Source organism: Dermacentor albipictus, chromosome 3 (genome assembly GCF_038994185.2).
Source record: "Dermacentor albipictus isolate Rhodes 1998 colony chromosome 3, USDA_Dalb.pri_finalv2, whole genome shotgun sequence".
NCBI lineage: Eukaryota > Metazoa > Arthropoda > Arachnida > Ixodida > Ixodidae > Dermacentor > Dermacentor albipictus.
This window is the reverse complement of record NC_091823.1, coordinates 24,317,079-24,342,494: the sequence shown is the minus strand read 5'-3', so window position 1 is coordinate 24,342,494 and position 25,416 is coordinate 24,317,079. Positions and strand designations below refer to the sequence as shown.

Sequence of the window (25,416 nt, the reverse complement as noted above, 5' to 3'; positions counted from 1 at the left end):
AAAAAAAACTGGCAATATCCTAGCAAGAAAACGGTTTTAAGACAAAAAGACAATTGCAACTGATCCTAGGAAAATGGCTGGGCTCACACGATAAAACAGTTTTGTTACATTTCGCTTCGAACCATGTTCACACCGTGCTTGGACAGCACCTCGAGCACCGCTTACGATCTCGCCACCGGCTGGCCACTATAGGCGCGGCCGACGGTACACGAACGGAGAGAATCAAACGAAAATCGCTGTGCACAGATTTCGGTCCCAGGCAATCGGTGAGGCCACAACTGCCCAGATCATATTCAAGGGCTGCCACTTGAGCACCGAGCGAAATAACGAGCGAGAGCTCCGCTTTGTAGTTCGCTTACTGGCGTCATCATCGGTTTCCTCGGATACCAGACAGAAACAGATCTCGATCGCTTCACGCCAAGGAAGAGGACGCCGTCACTAAACAGCACGATTCAACCGGCACAAAAATTAATGAAGACACACTGCGGAGGCAGATATAGAAACGTTCGCCAGAAACGCACGTCCACCGCAGCCTCCCACTGTGCAGAGGCGCATCGCTCAGCGGGCTCTTATTTCGCACGAGCGGACAAGGACGACAGGTGCATCGTTTCGCACGCCGAGAACGGGCCCATGACCGCTCTATCCGTGGACCACGAGACCGGCAGAAACACACACGTGCGCGTGGCGCCGAGGAGCACGCGTCGACGATCCATCCCTGTATGCGCGGCGCTGTGGGAAGGGAACAGACGCGCAGGGCTTTTGTGCAGCGAAGTATGCTGACTGCAGTTTCGTCGGTAGGGCTCTCACGCTAGCAAGCAGTACAACCTGCGCCGCATTTCATGTAATTCTGTGCAGCCCGGCTACTTGGGAAAACGGCAGCCAAACAAGAAGAAAAAATAGTTCTGGGATCTTACGTGCCAACCCCACGATTCTGGTTATAAGGCACGCTGTAGCGGGGGACTCCGGATTAATTTTGATAACCTTGGGTTCCTTAACGTGCACCCAATGCATGGAACAGGAGCGTTACTGCATTACGCCTTCACCGAAATGAGCCCGTCATGGCTGGAAGAAAGCGGCAGCCTAATCCTGCTGCGGCAATCAGGTAGGTAACTACGCGAATCAAATATCGCGCCGCTACTTGCGATTGACCATGACCCCGTATGAAACTTATACGCTACCGCAAAGTCCAAGCAACAGCTCAAAACAAAAGAGATAATTTTCAAAAGCAGTCTTCAGTGACCACAAGTTACACTGACGACTCATCCGACGTGAACACGAAACGTAAGCTCGCTTCGGTCTAAGTGGCCTTAAGAATTGAATAACTGCACTGTTAGTAATTTTTCAAGTACGAAATCGAATGCTGTTGTTATAGTTTCAATTGTGTGTAGCTGCTTTGCGACTGTCTCTAAATGCAGACGCAACATGCCAAAATTTCAACACCAGAGCTCTCTCGCAGAAATAGCTTGCGTGATGGTCAAACGGTGCGTACGATCAGGCCGTTGTCAAGAAGTTGCACCTACTGAACCTTCCAATGCTTAATTGCGCCCGTTCAAAGGCTCGTAACCTGCAGAATCACTGCGTAGAACTGCAGCAACGTCGGCGAGAACGCGCAGCACCGGTCAGACGTTGCACCGCGTGCGTCTTCATGCTGCGCACGTACTCGTTCCGCGTCGCGAGAGAGCACCACCGATCAGTCAGGCCTAACAGGACCACGAGATTCAGAGGTTAGCTTTCACCTCACTGCACCAACGCGATGTGACAACTGGTTGGTAAGAGAATGGCGCTTCAGCGACAGGGTCAACGGTTGGCCTCTCTATAAAAGGAGGTCGTTGAATGCAGTTGCGAGGAGCTCGGCATAAAAGAACTAAAAATGCTATGCGTATCCCACGCAGTGTGGTAAGCGATGTTATACGAAGCATTTTGCAGGTAGCCGGCTACCCAGCATCGACTGGGGTTCTACAACGCTTTACCAGGAGGACGAAGAATCCCGGCCACGGCGGCCGCATTTCAATGGAGCCGAAATGCGAAAACATCAGTGTACTTAGATTTAGGTGCACGTTAAAGAACGCCAGGTGGTCCAAATTTCTGGAGTCCCCCACTAGGGCGTACCTCATAATCAGCTCATGCTTTTGGCACGTAAAACTCCATAATATAATTTTCTTAAGAACGAACATACGCGTTTATGCTACTCGAGGAACCATCTGTGACGCGAGCGGGCGTGTGACGACGACGATGGCACGACGACTGACGCTTTGTATTCCGGCGATGAAGCATTGCAACTTGTTTCCGTACGACCTGGGCCATTCGCGAATGTGGTACAGTTTTGAACAGCGTCCACGTAGCGCTAGCTGCTGCGAGGAAACGACTGGGGAACGTGGACCCCTCCATAAGGCGGTGCAGTCTAACGAAGCGACTCAAAGCGTTAACTGCAGCGAGAGAAGAAGGGGAAAACTTGCACGCCCTCGTTTTTCTAAGCAACGTTTATGAGAAGGGAAAGGTTGGCACTGTAAAAAAAGGGTTCCACCAGCACTCGGTGTTCCCAGGTGGTTTCCCTCACAAGTGCTGACCGAGCCCAAGGCTGCTTGGCTTCGGGGATCGGACGAGAACCGGCGTATTCAGCACGATATGGCCGATGGCGCTATGCGGCGTGACGCAGGCGAAAGACAGCGCTAAGCTGACTGTAAGTTAGAGCACGTGCTCTAACACGCACGTGCTCTCGCTGGTCCTACGCTACGTGACGCACGCACCAGTGGTCTCACTGAGCCAGTTGGCGTTGACACACAGGATACATTCGCGCGTTCGTGGCCTAATGGTTGGATCGTCAAGCTGTTGTGCTGGGAGTCAGAGGCTCGGTTTGAATTGTTGGGTTTTACATGCCAAAAGCACGATTTGATTATGAGGTACGTCATAGTGGACGAGTCCGGATTAATTTAATTTTGACCACCAGGGGATCTTTAACGTGCACCCAATGCACGGGACACGGGCGCTTTCTTGCAATTCGCCGCCGGCAAAGTGCAGCCGCCGAGGCCGGGATTTGATCTCGTGCTTATAAATAAGTGCAAGACCACAGCCGCTAAGCCACCGCGGCGGATCACAGGTTCGATCCCACCTTCCAAGCAATATTTTTGATAAAAGAGGGCTGAAACAAGACGAGACGTACTGGTCTACCTGGCCATAGCAAAGTGATTGAGATAAGACAAACAATGCTCCGCACAGAAACAATATTTCACCGCTTAGCAATAAATGCAGGTAAACGTATTTCCTGGACTCGTTTCACAGAGTGAGCAAGAGAACACTTCTATTAAAAACTTTCGTGGTCAGTGTCCTTTTTTAATTGTTTATAAGAGAAGACAAAGCCTCTCTTGATTCTCTTCTGTGCCTTCCATTCACTCTAGTGCAAGACTTTGCAAATGTTCGGGCTATCTGACTGTAATTGCCTGCTCTCCCGGATTTCGCCTGGCTACCTGCCTGCTGGGTGCTGTTGGGTCGGGAAGATACATTTAATAGCCATAACAGAACACGTCAGATCAACAGAGGCAGCTCGGTCGCTAGATCGACGGATATATTTGCGGATATCTATGCGAAAGCTACATGAAAGCACCAGCGAAGTGGATTATAGAACACTTGTATGACTGCTGACCAAGTATGCAGATCATAATTGTAATAATTATTACATTAGTTTCCAACATAAAATTATTACGTATAATGTCGGCTCACAGGCTTGCTGAAGCATACCGATCTGTTCATGGAATGATGAATAATATTTAACGGACTCTTTGATTTACATTATTTTCATTGATTTAACCAACCAGTACTTCCCAATCGGTTCTTGGCGACTCCTCCAGAATAGGCATGCCCCACTGCGTACGATTCCTACACAATATATGAAAGTATAATGTCGTCTCACAGATACCTCTAAAAGCACAGCAATCTGTCAATAGAATGTTTAATTATATTTCACTCTAATTATTTTACTCTGATTTAGCCATTCCGCATGTTCCACTGCGGGTTTGCCCAATTTTTTGTCGCATAGCATGAGCGTAAACAAAATTGTACGCGTGACCGTTAGACGCAAAGGATTTAATTAAACGCTTTACTGAAACTTCGCTTCACGTAGATTCCAACACGTGCGTTGAACCTGCGTTCGGGCGCCTCTCGCGCCTTTATTTGTTTTTTGCCCTGCGAAGAGGTGTAGCCGACGCCACTAAATAAGGCACCAACTACGCTTTTAAATTCGTACCAATAAAATAAAGCTAACAGGCACCGAAAGAAGCCGTGACATACGTGACCAGTTTGTGAACCTGACTTACAATAAACACAATTACAATACGAGATATACTTTCTCGGAATACCGTTCGCAGCTTTGTCCCTAAAAGGGGGATGCATCTTGAGAGAACGACACCAGCGATTTGCTCTTGGAGATGCTGCTGAACCAAAACAATTAAACAGTCCGAAAACTTAACTACTAATTATTTCATGAACTGTCACCACCCATTTATTTATTTATTTATTTATTTATTTATTTATTTATTTATTTATTTATTTATTCATTTATTTATTGATTGATACAATGGCGGTCGGGAATCAAAGCCACGTGACTTCGTGCTCAAAAGCAGAATGCCATAGCCATTGACTGGACGCTGCGATTATATCAGGCAATAGAACACTACGTGCCTGTGCAGGTATTCTAGCTGATTCAGTATTTCCTACTGTGACCAGCAGCTTCGACAAACCATCGATGTAACTTGCACATTGTAAACTGATACTGCAACGTTTACTGTAAAGAAGAAAATCTCAAAAGAAAAAGAATCCCGCGCAAACTTTTCTGGTATAGTTCTCTCTAAGTACCTACGCGAGGACGCTGCTCTCGCGCTAGTCGTCTGCCCAGATCGCAAGCCGCGGCAACACCCTGGCGTTCGTCGCGTTCATTTCCGGGTGTTTCCTCCGCTCACTTCCATTTCGCATCGCCCCGTTTGTGCTTTAAGCGTCGCCCACCTTTCTCTTTCGTTATGTAAAAAAAAACTTACCGCAAACACTATTACGGGAAAATAAATGAAGCGCCGCTGTTCCATTGCATCATTCCTGGTGGATGGGTTTTTTTTTTTTCCCCGCTACTTACTGAACGTGTATTTGTATTGCCTCTGCTTCCACCAGGAAATTAAGCACGATACCCACCGGAAAAGGACGTCGTCGCAACGTAAGATGACGAAAAAGCCATTACGCTCCGCGTCAGATTGCAGCGAATGTGAAGAGGCACGCGTACAAGCGAATCAATTCAGCCCCGGTTAGTCAGATTCTTTTTCGCCGCATTTCCACGAGGACAACGGACGCAACGTATAATATTTACGTTCTCTATTATAAAGAGCGAGAAGAATGTTCTCTTAATCTGTGCTGAGTATAAGGATGCGCTACTTGCTTGATGCGCTTTATGTGTGTGTATTATATATATATATATATATATATATATATATATATATATATATATATATATATATATATATAGATATATATATATATATATATATATATATATATATAGACAGCATTAATCTATTTTGCTGATATGACTGATTAATTCGAGGAGTTTAAAATTCTAAAGCAACATTGGGGCTATGAAAGACCCCGCAGTCGAGGACTCCGATTTAGTCTTGACCAACCGGCGTTTTTTTTTTCTTTTATGTACGGCTAAATCTAAGTATGCGAGCGCTCTTGCAATTAGCGCCAATCGAAATGCGGCCGGAAACAGTACTATTATGGCAGCTGTACAGCGTATGTTGTAGGGGTTGTAGTCGTGGTGGTAGGACGAAGGGAGGAACTTGGGAGGAATTAGGCGTACAGGGTTTATTTATAGATAATTACATTAGAACAAGAGATACATTCGACAGCCTAGCGTGACTCCCAAATGGAGCACGCAAGACGAAGCATACAGCATGCGAGCACGAAGCTCCAAACACACTGCTTCTCGAGGACGCGCACACTCTAGCAGCCGACAATCAGCGGCTTATAAACACTCCGTTCTCCCTAGATCCCTAGGTGACGGAAACGGCAGTTCACCGCCAATTCGTTGCGTCCAACGTCATCGAAGTTGACCCGCCTTTTTTGGAGGAGGAAGGCTCACACACACATGTACGCACTTCGGATTCCCAGAAACCGAGTTGAACGCGTCCTCGTAGCCAGGTGGTCACGCCTGACCCCAGCCGGCGCCTCTAAATTCCACAACTGTCTTTCTCCTGTAGTCGCCACGAGTGTCAGCAGACTGCGACGAATCCTGGGGCCCGAGGAAAAGGTACCGCAAAGCACCCTTTTGTTAAGCAAGATCTTGCTGCTGGGAGACCATGAAGACCCGGCAAATCAACCAACAATACACGGGACGACAAACGTGGCCAGCCCTGCTGCCATCACCGATTCTCCGAAGGAGGCGCATGGTGGATTAACGATGCCGTAGTCTCCAGTTCCTCGAAGGAAGTTCATGGTCGGCCAGCGCTGTCGTCCTCGCTGGTTCTCTAAAGGGCGCCACCACCGCGGATCGATCGAAGCACCTGCGGCGGACTAAGATAGTTTTGCGGAGCACTACCTTTGCAGGCCAATCCTAACAATGTCTGCTTTAGTGCGCTACAGCTGCTTGTATTGCCCTCCTTCCCAATTCAGTTCCGCGTTAATGGCAAGAATGAATAAATATAACGTTCCGAATGCAGCGAGCGCCGTGTGGCGTGTCCTTCCTCGCGTTAAAGAAGTGCCTTATTCCCATAAGTTTGGATGATATCGCGTTGAATAAGATCTTACCAATTTCCAAATATGTAGTAGAAAAGTATAGGCAGCCGCTGCGATTCCCAGCAGCTATCATCATTTTGGCGGTTTCGTCACGTACTCTTTCGAGCAAGGAACGCGCATGCGAGTCACGTAGCGAGGCAAATGTCCGCAGCAACGCAAAGTGCGCGGTTTAAGCGCAAACCATTTAGGAAGGTGCGAAAAGGTCGACAGCAGCTGCGCACTTTCGACCGCGCGCTCGATGGGCACACGTCACCGGCGAGCAGGAAGCAGGAAGGGCCGTTTGACACCACCTTAGCGCGCGGAAGGAAGGAAAGAAATAATAAAAGCGAACAGGAAGGACAAAAATGTCGAGAGAATGACAGTTCATTTGGCGACACGGAACGCCATTATGTGCGGACAGCGAGTAAAGGTAGAAAGCGATCGGATTGGTGGCCTCGCTTCGACTTCGCTTTCTGCCACCCACGGGAGCGCTGCCGGTGAATCGCGCCACACGCGCTGGATGATTTACGCATAGGCGCCGAACCGGGGCACTTTGCCAAATGGCTTCCCCCCCCCCCCCCCCCCTGCTGCGAAACGTCTTTCTTCCCAGTTTTCCCCGTTCTCTCACCAGGCGCACTGCCTTCCCGTACCTGCGTCTGTCCACGCTCGCGACCGCAAAGCCGTAAAACAAGAAGAGCGCCCGAAACACGTAAACGAGAGCGTCGCAAGCGTGTTGTATAACGCTGAGCTAGGGAGAAAAAAAAAAGAAAAGAAAGAAAAAAGTACCTTCTACGAATATATCTATCCGAGAATATTTTACGGCGAAGCGTCTTGACCAGCGGAGTTTGTTACGAGCCTCCTTCCCATGACCAAAAAAAAAATAAAAATAAAAAGGAAACGCAGAAACAGTGTTGCGTCACAGGGACGCACGCACGTAAACCAGTGCTCTTCGTATCAAGGCCGTAAAGACGTTGCATCAGGCATGCAGTGATTTGAACGGTGCGGCGTAGAGTCTCGCACTCAAGTTTAATTCTCAAATCACTCGCTGGAAGTGCAGCAAGACGTTCGTCTATCTCCGACTGATGCAATAGACTGCAATTTTATTGAAAACACTTGTAGCAGACTTCTATAGCAGCTACAAGAAAGAGAGAAAAGAAGGCAGAACCTACCGTAAACGACCGCACTATGCAACTGCAATTTTTTTTTATGTTGTCGTTATGTGGTAGATATTGATTTTATTTTTACCGATGCATACTTGAGATTTAATTCAAGGCAGATGACTCGCAGGAGAGACGTCAGCTGATAAGTTTGTAGCTCTGCACGAGGACGTTGATAGAAGGCTTCACATTTATCGTGAAACCCAAACTACCTATGATGAGCGCACTTTGTGCAAGACACCCTCGGTTTCCCATATGCGCTCACTTTCTCGGGCACGGACGATCGCGCTAAGGCCACGGGTCATTCGGAAGCGCGCAAGTCGAATGACAAGCTGACAACTTATCACGTCGTTTTCCCGTCGAGAGATTTATGCCAAAATAGCGTCAGAAGAATAGCGCCTCTCGAGGTTCATCTTATCGTCCGTCGAAGGCCACTGAAGGCATCGCGATGTGGTATATGCACGCAGCAAATCTAAGGTGTTTGTTTGCAAGGCAGAATGCTGCCCCTCGGTCCGTTGCAGAGCCGATTGAGTGGTGCGCGATGGTGCGCGTCCACTCGGCTTCGTCGTTTTTGCAGCCAAATGCCACGGCGCGTCTCTAGAGTCTACGGAGACATTCTAAAACCCTCTACGCGCGGGCCGCATGCGCCGGAAACCGTGGCAGAGGACAGCGGCGGCGGGGACTGCGCAAACTCGCCTCAAGTGTCCCTGTAGTTGCTATCGCAATGAATGCGTTTAAGGAAAGGAATCGTTGCACCGAATCAGGAAAGAGAAGCCTCCTTACGTTTACCTCTTTCGCTGCATTTCAACAAGAATACGAACCAGCGTGGGAAGCGCCTATAGAAAGTAAAACGACAAAATTTACGCTATTCTTTCCGATGCACAGGCAAAACAGAGCATTTCCCGACTGATAGGAAGGGCTGACCGCGACCCCTCCGTAGAGCAGCCTCATAACGAGGAACAAGCGCAATCGCGCTGCCCCAGCAGCCGCCCGTGCCCCGGTTGTCGTCGGACTTGGCGTAATGACGGCGCGTCGGGCGGGGCGTGCAACGCCACCACGCAGTCCGTGGCGGGGGTCAACGGTCAGAGCTCTCGGCCAACCGACCGCGGGTGGTGTCACCACGCCCTGCGGCTTTGGCCAAAACGAACCTCGGTCTCGGACGGCACGCGCGAGATCCCGCTGGGACCAGCCGGGCACGCACGGCACAGGGGCGCGCCGAGGGCTATCGAGAGAAGAGCACAGAGCTCGGGGCCGGCGCTCACGCACGGCCTGATGGATGGTCGCGTGCTCGCCGGCGGCAACCTAAGGAACGACGAGGAGGAGGCGCGCACCATTCTCACCGGTGTATCCCGTAGCACAAGCAACCCCTCCTCCTCCTCCTCCTCCTCCTCCTCCTCGAATAATGTAGCGCTGAACCGGGCAGGGATTCAGAAACTGCGCCTCCTTCTTCTATGCGACCTGCCTCTCTCTCGACAACGATGCGCGACTGCGCAATACCACGCCATAAAGACGCATGGCGCCCTTAATTCGTTGCAGCAACATGGCTAAGGTGGCTCTATGCTTCCCAATGCAACGATGTAGCAGCCGAATTAAAGAAAACAATAATAATAAGCCGATTCCCTTTAGCGCCACAGTCGAAAAGCCCCGCCCACCATAAGAAAAAGAAGTTCAGGTTGCGCAACACGCAAGTAATAATCGCTTATGCTTGCATAACGCGACGGCGAAGGGGTAGGACGTGTGGTGAACTGGGCTCAATGAAGATCGCGAAATCTCTTTTAAGTCAAGAGTTAAGAGAAAGTTAAGTAAAGTTAAGAGTTAAAGTTTTAAGTTAAGAGTTCAAACCTCTTCTTTCTTTGCCCCTAACTCTCACCACCATGGCCTTGTCTTCTTTTCTTGAATTTCTTTTGTCTTACGTACACTGATCGTTCCTGTTGTAAAGTGACACTGTAGTGCGGTCCCACACTAATAGCACCCGCAGTGGTGGCTCGGTCGCTACAGCGTCGTGCTACTGAACACACGGCCGCAACCTCGGTACTCGGCCATGGCAGAGGCGTTCACATGCATAAGCGAAATGTAGCAAATGTTCTCATGAAAAGAAAAAAAAAAGAACAAGGTTGTTTTTAGAACAACCTAAGCAGTCAATGTTTTTCCGGATATTTTGGCTGCTGCCTTATCGCAAAGCACAGACATAGGGCCAACATTTTGTTTAATGCTCTGCATTGTATTGAAGCTGACACAAACATATATATATATATATATATATATATATATATATATATATATATATATATATATATATATATATATATATATATATATATATAGACTCACGCTGAGATGAACAAAATTTACGCATATTCAGGAAGAGTTGACTGTTGGGCTAGTTGGTCGTCTATATTGGAAGTAGTAGCTTAGCGCTTGTTCTTGTCTATCTTTCTTGTGTCCGTGGTTTTATTCGCGCTAAGCTACTACTTCCAATATTACGCATATTCATGCTGAAGATGATGATAAGCAAAAATACGGAATTAGGAAAAACAGTATTGTTTGATGGCCAGCTTCCATTTATGTCTCCTAATGACGAAACTAGGTTATGTGACGTAAAACATACGACAACCTCAATCAAGGCTCTTATAGATATAACGTTTAAAACGCAGAAATGCTTTTATATATATGACACAAGCGCTGGACCAGTTTCAGTGAAATTTGTTTATCAGGACGAGAAAGTTAAATTCTAGCGACTCTTGAAAACAGTTTTAATTTTCAACGGCCCTTCACCGTTTAGAAACCAATAACTGTGCACCAAACATAGACATCGCGCTTCTGTAAACTGTATGTGATAAAACACCTGAAACAGACCAATGGCGTATACGAATGTACAGCTCGGGCGCAAATGCTACAATGGCTATACGCGGGTGTTGCAAACATCTTACTCACAGACTAGCGGTATATTTCATATGTATATCACAAATTTTTTTCGCTCTAATTAGGTAAATTAAACAGAATTTTGAGATCGCTTCTTTTTTTCTTCTCTTTTCCTTTTTTTTTGTTGAGTTACGGAGTTGTAAACTTGACACTTGAGATCGTGTTCTTTTTAATGTTGCTAATTCTCAAAAAAAGAAAAAGAATATTCTACAATTTTCTAGCAGACAATTTCTAGTAAATTGGTGGCACACATTGAAAATGCGTTTGCCAGAGTTCTAGATATTGACTTTTTTCTTTTAGATGCAGCAACCCTCATTAAAACTGGCGCAGTGGTTGCCGAGAAAAAAGAATTTCTATATTCCCGTTCATTTAGATAGAAGCTCCCACGCTAAAGCGTCGTCTTAAAGGGAAGCTGAAAGCCTTTCCAGAAAAAAATGAGTGAAGAGCAGTACGCCGTGGTTTTCAACCCTCTGAATTCGAATATCGCATCGAAATTGAGTGAAAGAAAGCGCAAACATATTTTATTTCGACGAAAAGTGCAGCAGCAGACACGCCCAGCTCGCGCGCCTCGTTTCCGCCTGTGATTGGTCGGGCGCCTCGTGACGTCAACAATGGTTCGGCTTGCAGACGACGAGTGAACGCGACAGCCATCGCCTCGCTTGCAGCGCTGTCGCTGTCGCGTGCAAGATCACTTGCAAGAGGTTTATACTTGTACATACTACACGTACGTACATACTTGTACATACTGCATGTACGAGCCGATTGCGAAGAGCCGGCCTCTCCAAGAAGCAAAAAATGCTGGTGCAAGCACTGCTTTCTACGACGCGAACGAAGGCGAAGTGTTAGTATCTCCTTGTGTTGGAAATGTTCTTTGGCGAGTATGTTTTTTGCTAAGCTGCATTCAGCGTTCCAGTGAGTACGTTTCCGGGCAAACAACTGTAGTGTTATGTTCCTGCATGCCTCCTCGTAGAACGTAAGCGGTGATGCGATCTTCAGCATTTCTGCGCTGCCCCAAAGCTGTCGGCAATCTACACAGACGGTTTAAACGCGGGAAAAGTTTACCGGCTGTTGTAGCACGTGTAGTACAGAACCTTCATCAGCGCGCCATCAGCGCGCCATCCGCACGCTACTCGTAACCGGCGAATTCCGTCGGCTACGTGAGATGGTCGGTTTCTTATGGGTGCGAGAGAAGGGAGAGTGCAGCGTCTTGGCGTGAGCAGGCTTTCCAACGCATGCAAACTTTACGCTTGCACTGCGTTATGGTAGCTGCATGCAGGCTGTTTCACAACACACGTGCGAATAGAAAATTCGCGGCGCTTGGCGATGAAACCTGCGTCAAGGGTGGGCGATAAACATGCACCTTCCGTTCAGCGTGCTAACAATCTTTTTTTTTTTTTAGGAGAACCCAAAGCACGCATTATTGATAAACTCCGGTAGTAATCGTCACGGAAGTGGTTAGAGCAGAACACTTGTTCTCGAGCGCTTGAAGTTGTCTCGCTTCACAGCAGCCTCCCACTTAGCTGAAAGTTACTTGTCTTGCGGGAACTAATGGAACATCGGAACATCGTCGCGGCCGCTGGTGTTCGTGCAAGCGTAGGCTGCACAGAACGCCGGCATGATCGGCCTACAAGTTCAATTGATGCTGCGCATGTCAACTACCACTCCTATATACACACACAAATAAAGGAATGTAGGGTCGAGCGAAGCAGATTAGGACGGCACGCACGCAGAAATAAGCCCGGTCAGGCACGGTCGCGGAGACTGCGAAGGAGCGGAACACCAGTGTTGACGTCACTAAGGCGCGGTTTCCGGTCTCCGCTCGCATCGTCAGCGTCAGCAGCAGCGCGCGGCGCTCGACGGGGGGCGGAGCTACAGCGCAATTTTAACTGACGATTGCGCCGCTCCTAAGTGAAAAATCCCCCCCAAAATTTTACCTTCATGGTTTATAAGGTTCCCGCATCCGTATATGAGCGTCTTATTGAATTCGACAGACTCTTCAGCTTCCCTTTAGGTAGACCTTTCAGTCGTAAGCTTATACTAATTAATGAATTATGCATACAAAATTAAACGATCCACCCGAGAAAATAAACAAAATTATCTTGTGCTGGTACCTAATACACAGGTAGTGAGACAGACTTAAGCGGAAGCTGAAGGTTGCTTGCAGCAATAAATAAGAAAATCAGAAATAAGGAACTCAGAAAGCAGGTACTACTGGCAATGCATAAAATTTCATTACTTAAAATGAGGGAAGACTCGGGAGAAAAGAAACGCTGAACAACCATTTCGTCCCATATCGGAGCAGAATCACGACGTTGCGCTGAAACCTTAATCGAAAACGATGAAGTCGACGTGCGCGCGCAATTAATCGAACGTGTTTTCCAGATGCTTCAAAGCGCAGGAAGCAAATACAACATAACAACAACAACGAAATCGCGAGAAATGAGGAAAGCACACATCGCCAAGGGCGGCATTCTAATTAAAATCGCCAAGGTCTCTTCTTCAAAGTCGACGTTCACGAATAAATATTTGCAAGCGAAGCTTATATGTGCATTGCACGTTCCCTTCATGTGTAAGAGTTCAGCTCAGCTTATTACCTTAATGACCGCTCCAGGGGGTATTACATCATTTCATTTCACTTTCATGAAATGCAATGATGTAAGAATATTTGCCACGTGGCTTAGGATAACATGTGATCGGTTATGGCTCTCTAAAGATCTGTTGAAGCAATATAATACGCCCAGGGCTCCCTAAGAGACGATAAAACTGTGCAGAATACGATGTTAAGCCTGCCAACTCAAATGCACGGCCTAATTGACGTTACAGTAACGATGATATATAATGGTGGTTTATTAATCCTTACAAGAACGCCTTCTATAGATTAGTTACATTCTTGCTTACCACCTATTCCTCTTTTTATGATAAAGAAATAACCTGTCGCGACCCTCGTGATTCCTGCTCGTAATTCCCCGTAATTTCCCCCCTCCCCCTATTGAAAAAGGAAAATGGGTCGCTTCATTAATGTGCGCTGTTAACTTTAAAATTACGAAACCAATGCGCATTGTAACTGATACTTTAACCCGTTGTCGTTGACGCTGATTGTGAGGTAGATGAATATGAAACACTACTAAAAAATATTGCGTAACTATATTCAAATGTTTCACAGCTTCGAAACACAGACTTAAAGGCGACAATCCTCATGAAAGTCCTGCAAGCACGCTATGCCATCATAAACATAATATCGTACACTCTTGCAACTCGGACATTCATGCCTTGTGGGGACAAACAGCTCGCACATAAAATGGCCAACAGCGTTAACCTAGCGATACTCGGGGAGTGTCGGCGATTGCAGCATGTTAATCAGAAAAGGGAGTGAATCTTCCGTTATTTAAATCATCAAAAGTTCACAGCGGACAAAATACAGAGCGCACTGACAAATTACTACGATCAGCCTCTGCCTGTGCACGAAGCTTGACTGTAATGACCCACATGCTAGACCACGAATAAGTATATTTGCACAGACCGTGTTCCGTCTTTCGGTTAAACCACCCACAGTTTCTTGGAAACGAACATTTTCCAGATGGAATTGCGGACCTCATTCTGCCAATAAAAAAAAAATACACTTTAAGTGTTTGAAAAACCTTGAAAGAAAAATCAAACGTCGAAAAAAGAAATTTCATGTCAAGCTAGATAACACGGAACACACAACGACGTACATGGGTTCTCTAATTAAAGGCTTATTTGTGCAGCTGGTTTTCTCTTTGGCTTCTTTTTATTGTTGTCAAGCGCACGCAGAAGCGGGAGCTCATGAAAGTTTCCATTGACGAGAATAGTTCGATTTCTGCGAAGTGGTTACCAAGCGGCGTTCAAGATTAAATTCCGGAAAGGCGAAGGAAAAATAATACAATCTCTGCATTAAATACTGAAAAATTATTTTTAAAGAAAATCTGCTTTCGTACGGTGCCTAACAGGATACTGAAATGTTCTGATCTCCGTTATAAAGCATAAAAAGGCGCGTTTGGGGGAACAATAAATGCTTGCAAAGAACCATGAACCTGTCGCTTATTTTCAGAACATAAAAACAATACACAGAGGCACAGACAAGATAGATCAGTGTAAGTTGCTTTTTTTTTTTCCATAACCATCCTGCCTTTTTTTTTCTTTACCTACCTCTCTATCGCTTACGTGTCTTGTTATAATGTTGCAGCTTCAGTAAGTCATAATTGCCCACTTTCATTCTCGTGACTAATGTATCCGCCTCGCCTATACTGGAGCCAAGGATGGTGCTCTAGGCATCTTTCTCTACGCCGCAAGAAAGAAAGAAAGCACTTCGGAACCTGTTAAGGTGCATAGACGAAGCAGCTGGCGCCGTCTCTCATCTGAAAGAGAGCGCGAAATCGATCTCCGGGTGTTGCGCCTTGGGTTTGAGTATACAGTATGCATATTCGCCACTTCGCTTGCCAAGTGCCCATTTCTCAGACGAATCGAGCAACGCGCTGCCAACGCGATGCCGGCTCCTCTGGATACGGGAGAGTTAATCAGAGAGCCCCCGCCCGCTACAGAGTGCCGCAGACCTACGAAAAATCGGATTACAGCCCGGGGCGGAACCTTCACCGATTTCTTGACTGAGGCAGACGCTTTATTTTGGGCCAACAGGAGCGTTGGCAACACTGCAGTGGCAGCGGCGTAGCACGTACACAACGATTGCGCTTAACTTCAGCGGGCGAGTCGCGACGTTTGTAAAACGTGACGCAGGCCCTCGACGGGCCGCGTACCCCTGCCCGGAGCTTCTCCACAGTGGGTGACCGGCCGCAAGAAGACCCTCCGCGTTCGAGACTCGTAACCACCGCGCGACGCAGCTGCCACTTTTTCGCAGTTCGACGGGCCCCACCTGAATGGTCCCTATACCGTACAGAATAACTCCGATGGGCAAAACCACTGGTATTCCACACAGACGCGCAGAGAGACGCAGGTTCACAAGTTGAAGAGCCGAAGACGCGACAGAAGATCCACTCGACCCCGTGCCGGGTCGGCCGTAATAAAAGCAGCTTAGCGAGAGGTGCACCCTAGAGGCGCCAAAAGTGGACCTCGCTGATCCGTTTTGTAGCGTCCTGAGTGCTCTCGAAATTCGACGGAGCTCAATCGCGCAAGCTGTGCACCCTAGTCGGAAGAGATTTCGACAGGCAGAACGTGAAGTGCACACAACAATGAAAGGATGCGCGCAGGGATGTTAACAAGCATCGAAAGCCTTCTAGATGCCGCACTTTAAGTCAGCAAAGTAAATACAAAGGAAGTAGCAGCGACTCACACTCACTGGCCCGCGCGCACAGAGCTAGGCTAGAAATTAAAGATTAAAAAAGAACCGAAGAAACAAGACAAAACAGATACAGAAATGCTAACTCCGGGTCCCGTTTATCATGTCTTGAGCATTAAACGTTAAAGAACCGCAAAAATTAGGGAAAAAAAGCAGATCGAAAAAAGGGATAATGGGTTATTTAAGGACTACAGCAAAATCCATCAATGTCTAACGGAAGAGAAATACGGGAAAAAAAAGAAGAACGTATGGAGGGAAAAATTACGGCAGTTGAAAAAAGCTTTACGAAAGAGTGATGAGAACCCGCATATTGTGTAGACGTTGTTCACGAGAAGTTCGTGTTTGAGAGTTGAGATTTAAAAGAAAAGAAGAAAGAACGACGTAGAAGAAAATCAATTCGCAATTCATCACAGTGCATTACCAAGGCGTTAGGCCCCCAGCTCCCGCCATCTCCTCACACTCACATGGAAAATATATAAGGCCACTGAAATTAGAATAACAAAAAATATACGGGAAAGGTCACAGTGAATTCAGGCGCTCGCCCTCCAAGTAAACACGAGTTAGAACGTCCTATTTCAGAGTTTATCAGAATTGTCAAAGTTCATCTTGGTGTAGTTGTTAACATAATCGAGTATTGTATGCTGTAAACAATTCTTGTTTGCCGCCCTTACTAGGTTAGGCTAACAAACTTATTCCTTTGCATGAGTGATGTCAAGACATCCGATATATATATATATATATATATATATATATATATATATATATATATATCAGCAGCAGCCTGATTACGCCCACTGCAGGGCAAAGGCCTACGAGAAGCGAAGCTTTCGTGAAGCGGCTAATCAAATGCCATAAATTTACCCATTTCATTCCTGTGTGTTTGGCGCAAAGAAAATTGGCGCGCACGCGCATGTGCATCCGTGCCATGCAATGTGACACACGCGGCCATCATCTCAGAGAGCTGTAGTTTAGGCGTGCAGACCGTTTGGTTAGCTGGTGTTGGTCGTTTCGCTGAGCGGCAACATTTGTCGGGACAGAGAAAAGTCCGGCGGACAGGACCTGCTGTCCTGTCCGTGGCGTGACAAAGCGGAGCCTGCTTCTTACAAATACGCACAAGCGGAACATTTAATAGAGAGCTTTAGAATAGGGGCCACAAAAGTTTGGGGCCCCAAAGAGCTTTGCGGGTGTTAGGGTTGGGGAACGCAGGAGTGGAGAGCTTTAGAATAGGGATTTGCGTTTGCGGACAGCGTCTTGCGCTTGCAGCGCCACTACGGCGTCAAAGAAAAGCTATTATAAATAAATAAATATACCATTTTATGATAAGAAGCGTAACTTTGACATTCGTGTATCCGCATTTAATTACAATTTAGAGGTTACATTATTAGCATCAACCAATTATTTGCGCTTAGTTTTGATTAACCAACTTAATGTGCCTTCATGAGCTAAGTTAAACCGTGTTAGGCCTGCGAGCTATGAAATCGACAATCGAATTCGGAATCAGCGGCGGCTAATGAATCAATCTTCATAACAGACGCTAGCTGAGAAAAAGTGATAACCGCAGTCACTTCTAGCTTGCAAACTTCACACGCTACTCGAACCGAACCAGTTTGATGCTAAGCTAGAGCCGTCGCTTCGATAGGTGCCACCATGTTTGTTGACGCAAATCTTTTGGGGCAGCGTTTGGGGCTCCCGCTAAATCAGTGAAATAGCGTGCCCGACGCAAAATGTAAACGCAGGTTCCGTCTCGCGCATGCGCAGTGGCTTCAACGCTATTTCTTTGGGGTCCCAAACGTTTGGCGCCGCTATTCTAAAACTCTCTTATTTCACGGTCCTACTGCATGTTGCTAGCTACGGGCGGACTTAGTATGAAGGCGTTCAGTTTATTAATTAACGTTGCGAAGAAGCCGGCGGCACAGTGTTCTTATTGCTTACATTTCCAATCCATAATAAATAAATACATGAATCTAATAGATATAACGGTGTTCAATAAGGTGCGACGAGTGAGCGTAATCCATCCCGTTTCACTCCGCCAGCTTGTCGCACGGTTGTGCGGGCTAGATATTCGCTCTCTAGATCTCAGCCACGGAAGAACTTGAGGAGGAGCCAATGCGAACCCTAATAAACACCAGACGTCACCACGAGAAACACGATGTCACTTGCGCTTGTGTGTGGCGTCGCTCAACACTTCCTAGAAACGCTCTACGTCCGCCTAGAAACGCTTCATGCCCTGGACTAAATTGACACCACACTAATAAATAATCACCAATGCCACCAACAGCTTGACAGTACCTACGAGGCGATGACGTGAAGTCTAGTCTAGCACTACCAGGCTAGATCTCGCGCTGGTTTCGCGCAGATGCAGTATAGAAGGGCGGATTCATTTTAGTTAATTCGCATTCTCACACAACGTTGCTGCAGTAGAGACCCCAATGAACGGGACTGGCTAAAGACCACATGCTGCATAGGTTCTTGTGCTTAATGGCACGCCTTCTTCGTTGGCCTCTACAAAGGATGTGCGCGCAAGATTTTCAGCACTCTTCCTGCGTCGCTGATACGCCAATATGTAAAGTAAGCCATTTAAAACGATAGTCAATCGACTCGAACCATGTTCTTCGCGGTGATTGAAATTGTTAGCATCGAAGCAGCCTTGCAAATTGTGAAGTCTTGCCGACCGCTGCAATTTGAGGCAACAGGGCTACGTTACAGTTACTACAACAAAAGTTCCCTCTAGACATATGCACTCGGCATTCATTACGCGTCCCTATGCAATTACTGAGCCTCAATTGGATGCAATGTCACAATCATAAGCAACATTAATGATGCATACCGGCCGCTGCTCACTCCCATTCAAGAACCCTACATTCGCAGTTTGTCATTCGGTCACCGCCTGTAAAGGGTACTCTGCCGCGCGATAGCTCGTAGACAGGAAAAGCCGGATTCTCAGGAGGAAGAAAACTGAACCGTTCACTAGGTGGCCAGCGATATGTAGAAAGACGACAAAATAAATTAAACTGGCACTTACAAACTACTTTTCTCGATGAACTGCTATATCGGACTATTTTACATGAAACGGAGCTCGCGTTGTCTTACTTAACGGCTTGTTCCCTTTTGAGCATGCTCTCTCTTGAACTATTCAGCCAGGAATAAAACAGGCTTATTCCTTCCTCAGCTATGTTTCTGCTTAATCTTTCGTAATCACTACCAACTAACCTACTGTACTCAATGCAAAGGAATACAATCTACTGCTCTTGTTTCTCTAATCCAGAAGTAAAAAAAAAAACTAAAGAACAAAGCGCGCACGTAACCAAGGAACAACTCTACCATAGCTATTCGGAGTGCTTGTATTTATAGCTTGTGTACCCGATGCATAAAAATGATGCTGGGATGCAATCCTATAATGGTTCGGAAAGCGACGCTTGGCCCAGCATAAATGGTCATATTGGCATTTTCCTAGTTTCCCAGTTTCAGTTTATTGAGCATCCTTTTTCACACAATGATATGATAAAATACAATGATCCAATATTTCATCTAAAATAAGAGCCATCCTGAGCAACCACGCTAGGTCCAGCGAACAGTTCGCGTTTCGAACCGTTATAAGATCGCACCCTTGGTTGTTAATTTCTACCACGATTCACAAGGCAAGTCATTTAAATGATTTCACCGATGAAAAGCCTGCTACAACATCGAAAGAGCCCAAAACGTACACCAACGTGGAATTTAGCTACCAGCTACGTTCTGCATAATATAGCGAACCGCATATATACAATGCGAAGAAAGCAGCGCTGTGCGTGCGAGAAAAACAAGAAAAGAAACAAAAAAAAGGAAGTAAGAGCGGGCGGAGCAATTGCCGGCCTTGTTCGCCAGGCTAAACCCGCCTGTTGCTATACAATTCACCACCACCACCACCACCACAAGGAAGTAAGAGGAGCGTGCGGAAAAATTAAGTTATTTCTTTGCATCCCGAAACTGCAACAGTAAATTACACCGTTAATGCGACTAGCACAGCTTACATATCGCTTTTCGCAAACGCGCTCCTTTGCCCAGGTAGGTTACTGAACAAGCAGGCGCGAGAATTCCGTGCCGGAAAAGAGGCACGAAAAAAAATTTATTTCCAAGAGCGCCCAGTGCGAAACTTTTCAGAGCCCAGAAGCAACGCCCGGTGCACCGTGCAAGCAGGGCTAGGTGTTCATTAGAAAGGCACAGAGCATGGGCGAAGCGCGGGCACTCGAGCGTGTACGACTCGAGCATTCGCACGTGCCTCCAGGCATACGCTGTGCTTTTCCATCGCGAATGCCACACAATGAATGCGGGCGTGTATTTGCGCGATGTTTTTTCGCAACAGCGCGCGTGCACATAGCGCGCACCGAAGTGGCGGCAATTATCGACGTGCGCGCAGGCGGAGAGTCGGTTTTGCTTCGCTATTCCGTGCGCCCAACAAACCGAGAACGCTAAGCTTCGACAGCCCACCACTGTCCTGTCTATAGCGAAATGTTTAAGTCCTATCGAAATTACGAAGCTTAGTCTCGCTTCCATTATATATAGAACGTATAGCTTTCCTCGTTATTTCAGCCCAGGATAATCTATTTTTCGCCGCAGTGCGCCGCATCTGTACCCTCTCCGACGACCCCTTTGTTGGCTTTACCCTGACATTTCCTGTAAGCAGTGACCCCACAAACAGCCCACCGTACGCTCCCGCAGATGGACATGCGTACAATAAAACTCATCACCATTATCAGCCTGTTTTATGTCCACTGCAGCACGAAGGCCTCACCCTGCGATCGCCAATTACCCCTGTCCTGCGCTATTCGCACAATTTCGTTGAAACCTTAGCCGCTGGGCGGTAAAGCGATGTGGCCGAAGCAACATGCCAGGCTAACACATACAGTTCTTCTATATAGTCTGCAACTCGCTCCTATAATTTTCATAGATTCGGATCCATCCACTAGAGCACCCCTGATAGCTCAAGTTGCAACTCTCTGAAGGCAAGAAGCCTTGTCTTAGATGGGACCATTCGAGTGCCCTTACTACAAGTATAATTATCGCGCTCTGCGCAACAATATGCTTCATGTACACTAGTTATTCGTTCTCCTACCTCAAAACGCTTTATTGCTGTATTATGCTGCGTGGCACGTAGCATAAGGCACATTATTTTTCGAAATCACACAATACATTACTTTCATAGGTATCGTTTTTCAGTTTCTCGTCTAACACGGCACAAAAGCTTCATGCAATAGCTTTTCCTTGACTCAAGGATGCAAGGCAGCCTTGAATGCTGCGAGATTTCGACATCGATGCTTTCCAAAGACCAAACAACATAAAAAAAGAGGCAGAAACCATCGAAGATGATCGTTAATGTAATCAAGAAAGCTATTCGCTTGATTAAAGAAATGATGCGCTTGAAGGTGCACATTTGTTGCATTGAGTATACCTAGGTGGCGTTTTTTGTTTCATTGCGTAATACCGTATACAGCGGAACCGTTAGCTAGCACGTCTGTAGCGGTAGTGTAGGTCACTGTACATGCAAGCCGGTCCGTCATAGCCGCGTTATCGCAAGCGCTACGAGTGCCGACGCGGGAGGTGACTACCATCCTCCTTTCCCGCAGCCGCCACATGGGGAGAGAGCGGCGGTGGGAGAAGACGAGGGCTGTCATTACTGAGCCCTCTACCACAGCATCCAAACCGCCAGACACCGCAAAGATCTCGCACGAGAGAACGTGCGTTTCAAATAGCTGCCTGGCGTTGAACAACGAACACGCCCCGCAACTCGGTTGTGCGAGAGCGTGCGCGTTTTGCAACGGCGGTGAAAGTCAGGCCGCAAAGACTTCCAACCACGAAAACGGGCGAAAGAGTCAAAGGAAGCCATACGCATTAAAAGAACATTGCCGAGCACCAATAGTAGTAGTATAGTTAGTACACAAACGGCAAGCCACATATAGATAACATATTCACGCACCGTCAATTTAACAAATTCACCCGCCCTCAATTTTTAGGTCTTTGTTCTATGTCCCACGTATGTTATATCAACGTAGGAAGGACAGTCGTTCAATTGACACTGAACAACTTAGAAGTCAATGATAGTGCGTCTCGCGTAGCTTCCTTTGGGGTTACAATTCATCGCTTCCCGCCCGGTAGACCACTCTCCATTCTTCGTTTGGAGAGAGAGACAGAGAATGAAGGGGAAAGGCAGGTAGGTTAACCAGATATGAGTCTCCGGTTTGCTGCCCTACACTGGGAATGGGGGATAGGGGTTATACTTTCTTCAGCAAGTAGAGACATTACGCACGCTCAATAAATTCAACTCCACATTGCTCAGAAAACTATTGATTTAATGTGAAAAGAGTAAAACAAGAAAAATTCGCGCGATACACTCGCGATCTCTCACAAAAAGCACGCTATGTATATATACAGATGCTCGTGAAATGACTTATGTTCCACACAAAACGAGAAAGAGAGAGAGAGAGAGAGAGAGAGAGAGAGAGAACTCATAATGGAAAGGCAAGGAGGCAAACCAGACTGAGCCCGGTTAGGTTTCTCTCCTTTCTCAAGCCAGCACTTGAGAAACGGGATAGTGGAGCGAAAAACGAGGAGGCGGAAGAAAGTTCAACGTGCGTAAGGAAACACAGGAAATGAAGCGTTTATCGTTCAGTCAGTTCAACACAAACTGTGTTACAAGCTGGCGCATCTCAAGATTCGCTGCAGCGCTGATGTGGCTTTGCACATCGAAGCCGCACAAGGCCATCGCAAAATATCCGAAGCAATTATAGAATAACTCACACTCTATTTCTATTAATATCATGTCTGCTTTTTCAGTTTCAGAGTGCCTTTAATGAGCGAAAAAGAAACAATAGGCGCAGATTCAAACAACACGTAGCATAAGACCTCGTTTTAAATATAAAAAAAAATATTTTCTAAATACACTTTCCGTTAGCACGCCTCGTGGGTGCTTCTCTTGAGTGTGAATCCTCGAATTCCCGCTCAATCATTTTCGCGCGACGCTTGAACGTACGTTCCCCACCATATCACTCTTTATGTCAACAAGTTTTAACTGTAGAGAGCCGGTGTACGCACATTCATTAATGGCCTGCTTCCTGTAGTCCTCGGCGGATTGTAGAAGCTTTGAATTCCTTTTTTTTTTTTGTCTCTATTCCCGGTTTTCACGGTGTCGACAATGATCACGAAAACCAACAACGCGTCCCTGCGCAGCCTGAAAGTTTCCTATCCGTGTTCCCTACCGAACTCAAGTTTGCCGCACTCCCGTCGGCGCCGCAGCAATTTCTTCCGAAAATCCATTATAGTCGACCCCGGCCGTTATGGGGTGCACCCGCGAAAAAAAAAAAGAAAGAAAGAAACGGCGTTCTGAACAGAGCGCTTTCTGCACAGAAGCTCTTTCCTTCTCTTCGTTCATTTATTTATTTTTTAACGAAAAAATAAAGCGGTCGCTCCGCTGTCGCAATGCGTAAAGCGCGCAGCGGTAGCATTTTCGAAATACCGAGACTCTGCTGCATACGTCTCCGTCTAGCCCGCAGCTAAAGTTCTCGAACGCCGCACTTGTGGAGCTCGAAAGCGCATGTCACAGGTAAAATATAGCGCCAAGAAATGATAAACGCAAGATAACTTGACGTAAAAATAAACCACAGAGGTGGCGCGTTCACCTAAAGTCGGCGCCTGACGTAAAGCTTGGGATTAAACGGTTTGATCCGACGAACCAGAAGTACTGAAACTGAATTTACGTTCCAGCCTGATATCGGCATCCGTCAGGCAGAGACAGTCTATATATATATATATATATATATATATATATATATATATATATATATATATATATATATATATATATATATATATTTCTTTTCTTTTTTGAAGACGCCACTAGCACAGGCGAGAGACAGCAGAGCTTAAGAAAAACAGAGAAGAAAGCTTGCACGTACATATGCACTCAGGCACGTACTCCAGCCCATAGGCGCAAGCTCTTAAATAGAAGAAGCTGAAATGCGAACCTCCGCTTGGAAATGTCGCGTCGTGGAGCTATGTCATTTACGAACTTCTCTACTCCAGCTGGCAAGGAGAAAGGAGGGAGCAGGCGCCCGGCAACAATGCGAGCAGCAGCCACCCAGACAAAGGCAGCTGTCGTGCTCGCACATCAAATTCATCCTGCACCGAGACCTTATACGTTTTTGTATTCCATCTTGTGGCGTTTCTTTTGAGCTGACTCGCCCATGTTGAAAATCCTGACGGAACGCTAGCAGAAAGCAAAATTAGAACGAAAGAGCTTTGCTTGTAGCGCGGATCGCAAGCGCTAGAATGAGACAACGATGCTTCTAAATATTCAAACGCACGGAGCGGTGTAACCGACACAAAAGGCGCAGTGAGCAGAAAGACGCGCGTGGTCCCAGCTTCGAGCTCCCATAATCGCAAATAGCGCGGAAACAAGACCGCACTCGTGATTGCGTCTCATTTTGTTAACAAAGATAAATTCAAGAACACAAATGGCATCGCGCCACAACAAGCAAGGCACGGTATTCATGGAAAAAGAAATTGCACAGGCAGGCCTCAATTGCACAGGCCTCCTCAATTGAAAAGCCTGAAACAATCTAGCTATTTCGACGACACTCCGGAAAAGAATAAAGGGGGAATGGAGTTCGCCGGGGAAGGCACCTTTTTGGACCACAGAATGCTCTTCTAAAAGACAGAAATATATGCGAGGGCGAAACACCATGTTTTGTTCTGCTTCTTTCTTCCTTTCCTTCTTTCTTTCTTTCTTTCTTTCTTTCTTTCTTTCTTTCTTTCTTTCTTTCTTTCTTTCTTTCTTGGCTTCTGTGAAGTGCCCTCGCTGTGCACATCCTCCATTTCCTACCTCAATTCACCCCAATCCAGCGCCCCGGGGGCACAGAAGAGTCTCATACGCATGTATAGCAAATGTAACGAAGAAAGAAAGAAAGAAAGAAAGAAAGAAAGAAAGAAAGAAAGAAAGAAAGAAAGAAAGAAAGAAAGAAAGAAAGAAAGAAAGCGCCGAGAAAAATAAAGAAGAACCCAGTGAACAACAAAGTACGCGAGTGCACTTTGGAAACCGCGTTTCCCAAGCCGCGGCGCCGTCGTTCGCTGCTGCAATGGAACGACACCGTTCCAGTGAAAGCGGCTACGATCCAGCGCCGAGAAAAGAAATGGTCGAAAATGACTAGAATCAGCTGGCAAGTGCAGCTCGGAGATAGGTGCGCCAGAGCCGTGCGTCTCCACCCGACCTTTTGCTCGCACGGGCCGAGCCCGCTGGCGTAGCCT

General features: G+C 46.8%; 2 protein-coding genes and 1 pseudogene across 8 annotated transcripts in view; all 3 read right to left on the bottom strand.

The window, feature by feature from the left end:
- The window catches only part of LOC135903923 (RWD domain-containing protein 2A), a 481,045-nt gene that overhangs the window by 145,745 nt on the left and 309,884 nt on the right, over positions 1-25,416 (bottom strand). The window lies entirely within an intron of this gene.
- cv-c (crossveinless c) overlaps positions 1-25,416 on the bottom strand; it is a 448,361-nt gene that overhangs the window by 154,582 nt on the left and 268,363 nt on the right. The window lies entirely within an intron of this gene.
- LOC135903930 (5S ribosomal RNA) lies at positions 2,519-2,637 on the bottom strand (annotated as a pseudogene).